Genomic DNA, 6,427 nt, shown 5'->3' with positions numbered 1-6,427 from the left:
ACAACAAAGAATTGCCTGATTTTTATTTTTTACCTGATTTTTGTTTCTGAGAAAAATGAGATCCACATATGAGCACATTCAGTTTAAATTTCGATAGAGCAGTGGCAGTATACTGTCCTCGTAAGTGGATATCAGGCCCTTGTAGAGCAAAATTTAGTATTTTGGTATAGACAACCCAAAAAGTGATGTCCACATATGTGGACGCCAGGTCCTAGGAGATTAATAGAACACTGAAAACACACCAAATATTTGAAGTGAACGCCCCCCAAAAATACAATTTTAAGAGAAATATTAGCTTATTCTGAATGTAATGGCAGAAACATGTCTTAAAAAAAAATTGGGAAAGGGCCACTTTACCGCTGTATATAAGACTAAAAATCGGCCCTGGCATTTTTGGTTTAATTTCTAATTATTTCAAATTATTTTCCTCCATCTATCTTCTTACCATATAAATTACAATTTCCTCCATTTCTGCCTAGCCACTCCGTTTTGGGGGCTGTTGTCCCTCCTCCTGCAGTTTTTCAAAGCTAATGCTACTAACAGGAGCCTTCTGTAACTGCCCGAACTTACAAGTTGCTGCTGGTACTACTGTTGACTGTGAAGCAGCCAAGGCAGCTAGCATGTCAATTAATTTGACACATTTTGCTGCATCATTTCTAGGTTCTTTCTTTCCTTTTAGCTTTTTGCTGCACCTTTGTGCTTTTATTTGTCCATATTGCCAACCACTTGAGTCCAGAGGGAAGGTAGGGGAGGGCCCGGTTGCGTTAGGAGATTTGATTGGACAATCCAGTGTTGATAATGAAAACGAACAAATGGGCTTCTGTTGGTGTTTGTATGGTCAGTGTGCAGTGGCCCTTCAACCTGTATAATAATAGAAGGAATGCTATCCCAATCTTGTCTGATACAAGTGTCTATCTACTCAACAGTTGGGGGTCTTGACTGTGTCTTATTAAGCCGGACTGTAGTTATCGTGAGTTATGTTCTAAAACTAACCCGCGATAAGTGAAATCCGCGAAGTAGCCAACTTTATTTTTTACAATTATTATAGATGCTTTAAGGCTGTAAAACCCCTCACTACACACTTTATAGACTTTTCTCAGACAGGCACGAACATTTTCACACTTTTCTCTCTTGTTAAACACTCTCAAAATTCAAACCTTCGTAGAAAAATAAGTCCAGTATTATGGAATGAAACCAAAGATGAAACCCTGTTTTCAGGTCCACAACATGGGAATAGAGCAGCTGCCAGAGAATTCAACATTAATGAATCAATGGTACAGAAGTGGAGGAAGCAAGAAGAATGAGTTGAGTAAAGTCTGACTTATCTGACTGTTTTGTTTCGCTTAATGTACCTTATAATCTGAAAAATACAGTAACTTCTACCTTCCGTTAGCATGTCCAGAAGTCCAACTTTGTGGGCTATGGTTAGCATCTTCCTCTGCCTTTTGGGTGCCTTTAACGGTGCAAAATGCTTTGTCGACATTGTTGTCTTTGTTGGGGAGAAAACTTACAAACATACAGTACACTTCAGAGTCACACTGTAGTGATCGAAGATCAAGATAAATTTGACAAGCTCAACACATTCTCCACTGTACAGGAGACACGGCACGGAAGAGATTGATTGACAATGGTCTACAGCCGATCACGACGCAGAACACAATGTGCTGTAAAAAAACAAAACAAAGCATGCAAAATTGCATAAAACTGCAGAAACAACAAAACAAAAACAGTGCAACACCAGACAGAACAGAATGATACAGACACAAGACAGTGCAGACACAACAATGCAATAGAAAAGTGCAACAGTGACAGCTGGTTGTGCAAAAACACTGACCATTGTGCAAAAGGTAACTTGATGTATGAAGGTGTGTGTGTGTCAGTCCAGCCAGAGTCCTTTTCATCAACTTTAGCTCAGCTTTTAACACGATCATTCCACAGCAGTTGGTGGACAAGCTGATGGTATTCGGCGTGAACCCGGCAACCTGCAACTGGGTTTTCAGCTTCCTGACAAAGCGGCAATAGACAGTCAAGGTGGGCAGCCACACATCAAAGACCATCTTAGAGAGCAGAGGCTCTCCTCAGGGGTGTGTCCTGACACAACTGTGGTTGGTCTCATCACTGACAACGACGAGTCTGCCTATAGAATGGAAGTGGAGCAGCTTGAAGTGTGGTGTAGACCCCACAATCTCTCCATCAATGTGGACAAAACAAAAGAGATGGTGATCAATTTCAGGAAGGCTGGCAGAGATCACCACACTGACCTCACCATAGATGGTACTGCTGTGGAGAGGGTCAGCAGTGTTAAGTTCCTGAGTGTACACTTTGCTGATGACCTGTCCTTCTCCATTAACACCACACCAGTTGTCAAAAAGCACAAAAGTCTCCACTCCCTAAGGAGACTCAGAAAAGCAGCACTCTCCACACTTCACCTCACAACTTTTTACAGAGGCATCATCGAAAATATCCTGACACAAAGTTTTACATCTTGGTTTGGCAGCTGCAAGTCCTATGAGAAGCGTCAACTCAGTAGGATTGTTAAGAAGATTGCCCCCCCCATCGCATCTCTCTACACACAGCGCTGCATATGCAGAGCTATCTACATCATCAGAGACCCCCACCACCGCTCGCATGACCTGTTCTCCCTTCTGCCATCTGGCAAGAGGTACAGGAGCATCAGCTGCAGAACCACCAGGATGCTGGAAGGGTTCTTTGCACAAGCCGTGAGACTGATAAACAGACTGTGACCCATCCCCACCCACACAGCTATTCACACAGCTACACTGTGAGGTCCACAAACGGACTGTAATGCCCCCTACCTACACACACACATACACACATACAATACACTCCCCAGATGCATACACTACCTAATTTAACCATCCCCTTCTGTGAAAGGACTGCTGCTGTCTACCCGAATGAATGTGACTTGAGTTTGTTTTAGAACTTAGATTTTATGTTATTTATCCATAACTATTGTTGCAATTCATTACTGCCTTTTTACTGCTCTTTTTAAACTTATTCTTTTTAGACTGTATTGTTTATTGCACTGTAGAGGCCGGTGAGAAACAGTATTTCGTTTCAGGCTGGATAACACCATACGAAATGACAATAAACTTCTTCAGTCTTGAGTGTTCAGGAGTCTGACATCTTGGGATAAGAAACTGTTGTGCAGTCTTGCAGTGCCGAATGCTTCGGTACCTCTTGTCAGAAGGCAGCATGGTAAAAAGTTTGTGTGAGAGGTGCATGGGATCCTCCACAATGCTGGTGGCTTTGCAGATGCAGCGGGTACGATAGGTGGGCACAATAGGCAGTTCTTACTATCCGTTGCAGGGTATCGCAATCCGATATGGTGCAGTTACCATACCAGACAGTGATGCAGCTGCTCAGGACACTCTCGATAGTCCACCTGTATAAGGTGGTGAGAATGGATGGTGGGAGATGGGCTTTCCTCAGCTTCCGCAGGAAGTAGAAGCGCTGCTGGGCCTTCTTGGTTATGGAGCTGGTGTTGAGGAACCAGGAGAGGTTCTCTGCCAGGTGAACACCAAGGAATTTGGTGCTCTTGACAACCTCCACAGAGGCTCCATCAATGTTAAATGGACAGTGATCTCTCCATGCTCTCCTGAATTCGACAATCATCTCTTTTGTTTTGTCCACTTTCAGAGACACCTTGTTGACTCTACAGCAGTCTGTTAGCTGTTGCACCTCGTCTCTGTACGCTAACTCATCGCTTTTGCAATCATGTTATCGGCAAACTTGATGATATGGTTTGAACTGTGCATTGCTGCACAGTCACGAGTCAACAGAGGCTGAGCACACAGCCCTGAGGAGCTCCAGTGCTCAGTGTGGTGGTGTTGGATATGCTGTTACCGATCTGGACTGAGTCGATATTTATACCAGTGCTGACTCCTCCTCCTCGCTAGATCGTCTGCTATCCAGAATCAGTTCTAGGCTCTCTCATGTTTTGGAATCGTTTTTTGTATTGTTACCAGTGTTGGGGAATAACGGAATACATGTACCGGCGTAACATATTTAAAATACAAAATATCAGTAATTGTATTCCGTTACAGTTACCGTTTAAAATGGTGGTATTTAGAATGCAGTTACTTTGTTGAAATAAAGGGATTACACGGCGGTCTTTTCCTGTTTCATATGCTAGGCTGTCCCATCTTTTTTTGGTAATTCCACGCTGGTGGAAATCCAAACAAAACGCGCATTAAGAGGCTCTAATGCCTGTGCCTCAATCTCATGGTCCATGTCACCTCTACTTGCAGCCCGCATAATGACGTGACGAAATATTTTTTTTAAATTATTGTTCAAAAATTAATTAATATGAAGGCTAAGAGCATTCCGCCTAAACGGACATTAACACGCGAGGTTGACAGCGCTCCTGCTGAGACACAGGATGGATGCACTGCGTCATCTCAAGCAGTGCCACCCGAGGGGCATTGCTATCTCTCAGTTTCACACAAGCAGCCCTGCCTCTGCCAAACAGCATTACAAATTGCTTGTGCTGGGAGGACGAACTGGCGGTATCGCAATGAGCTCCCGGATGAAGAGGCTGGTGGGAGCAGAGAATGTAGCTGTGGTGGAGCCCAGCGAGATCCACTACTATCAGCCAATATGGACCCTGGTTGGTGCTGGTGCAAAGACTGTAGCGTCCTCAAGCCGTCCCACTGCGAGTCTTATGCCATCTGGAGTGAAATGGGTGAAATCTAAGGTTCAGGAAATTAACCCAGAGACAAATACTGTACGCACAGATGACGGGACTGAAATCTCATATGAATATTTGATTGTGGCGCTTGGTTTAGAGCTCCATTATGAGAAGATCAAAGGACTCCCAGAGGGGTTTGAGCACCCAAAAATTGGCTCTAACTACTCTGTCCAAACTGTGGAGAAGACGTGGAAAGCATTGCAGGATTTCAAAGAGGGCAATGCTGTGTTCACTTTCCCAAATACTCCTGTGAAATGTGCTGGAGCGCCACAAAAGATCATGTACCTGTCAGACGCCTACCTCAGGAAGACGGGCAAAAGAGCAAAAGCCAATGTGATCTATAACACATCATTGCCTGTGATCTTTGGGGTAAAGAAATACGCTGACTCACTGTGGGAGATTGTGAAAAAGCGTGACCTACAGATTAACCTGAGGCACAACCTGATTGAAGTGCGCGCAGATAAGCAAGAAGCTGTGTTTGAAAATCTTGGCAAACCAGGGGAAACCAAAGTTATCGAGTATGAAATGCTTCATGTTACACCGCCAATGGGACCCAGCTCGGTGATTAAAGGCAGTCCGCTGGCCGACGAGATCGGCTGGTTGGATCTGAACAAAGAAACTCTCCAACATACCAAGTATCCAAACGTGTTTGGGATCGGAGACTGCACCAACCTTCCCACATCCAAAACCGGAGCAGCTGTCACGGCACAGTCTGCCGTCTTGAGCCGAACTATCAGCAAAATATTGAAAAAAGAAAAACCAGATAAGAAGTATGATGGGTATACTTCACATGTCCCTTGGTCACAAGCTACAACACAGTAATCCTGGCAGAGTTCGACTACAACGGACAACCGCTGGAAACGTTCCCCTTCAACCAAGCCAAGGAGAGGCAATTAATGTACCACATGAAAGCAGATGTGATGCCTCACCTCTATTGGCATGGGCTTCTTAGGGGGCTGTGGGGCGGACCGGGACCTTACAGGAAAATCATGCATCTTGGGATGAAATGAAACCTCATCTTCAGTTTGAATCTGAAAGGAAATTCATTGTGTAATCATCTACCCAAGGGTGCACACGCATATGGATAAAGGAGTAATGTGAATGTTTTTTGTTATATCTTCACTCCGGGTTACTAGTATAACAATGATACTCGGACCACGACGTAACTTGCGGTATTTATTATAACGGAGCAACTTAACATGGAGCTAGCCCGAGCAACAGCCGAAAAGCATCATTTCCCATAATGCATCGGGGCAAGCCCACTACGGATCCTGTTACAACCCAAAATACACAACATCTCCTCCCCTCTTACAAAGGATGTACTATGAAATAAACAGGTGATCTACTCACAAACTTCAGTCTTCACTGGCACATGACAGTAATAGCCTCACAAACATTTCACCTCTTATTAACTGTAAGGTTACAACACCAACTCTTTTAATTGCTATCTTGGGGAGTGAGGGTGGACTACCTCAACCTCCCCCATGACCCATGGGGATTATTCTGCCCCGTTCATTTGGGTCAGGTGCCATCTAATAACTCAGACGAACAGGAGGCCGCCGCTCTCTATTGGGGTATCGGCGGTCTGTGGTAACGTCAGTCTGTGTGCTCTCTTGTGGAGCCTTTGTTCCTGACACCGAAGATGTCTCAGTCTCTCTTACAGTCTCCTTTACAGGTGGAACCACTGTTCCTGATGTGGTGGAGTTCTCTACTTGT

The 6,427-nt window shown here is 44.5% G+C and overlaps 1 pseudogene; it reads left to right on the top strand.

Annotated features, from left to right (window-relative positions):
* Positions 1–4,383: 4,383 nt before the first annotated feature.
* Positions 4,384–5,813, top strand: LOC146556401 (sulfide:quinone oxidoreductase, mitochondrial pseudogene; annotated as a pseudogene).
* Positions 5,814–6,427: the final 614 nt, after the last annotated feature.

The sequence above is a fragment of the Mchenga conophoros genome, linkage group LG16 (genome assembly GCF_057382185.1).
Source record: "Mchenga conophoros isolate Kocher_MC1m ecotype Shallow Benthic linkage group LG16, M_conophoros_male_GT1.1, whole genome shotgun sequence".
NCBI classification, from domain to species: Eukaryota; Metazoa; Chordata; class Actinopteri; order Cichliformes; family Cichlidae; genus Mchenga; species Mchenga conophoros.
This window is presented reverse-complemented; position numbering and strand designations above follow the sequence as displayed.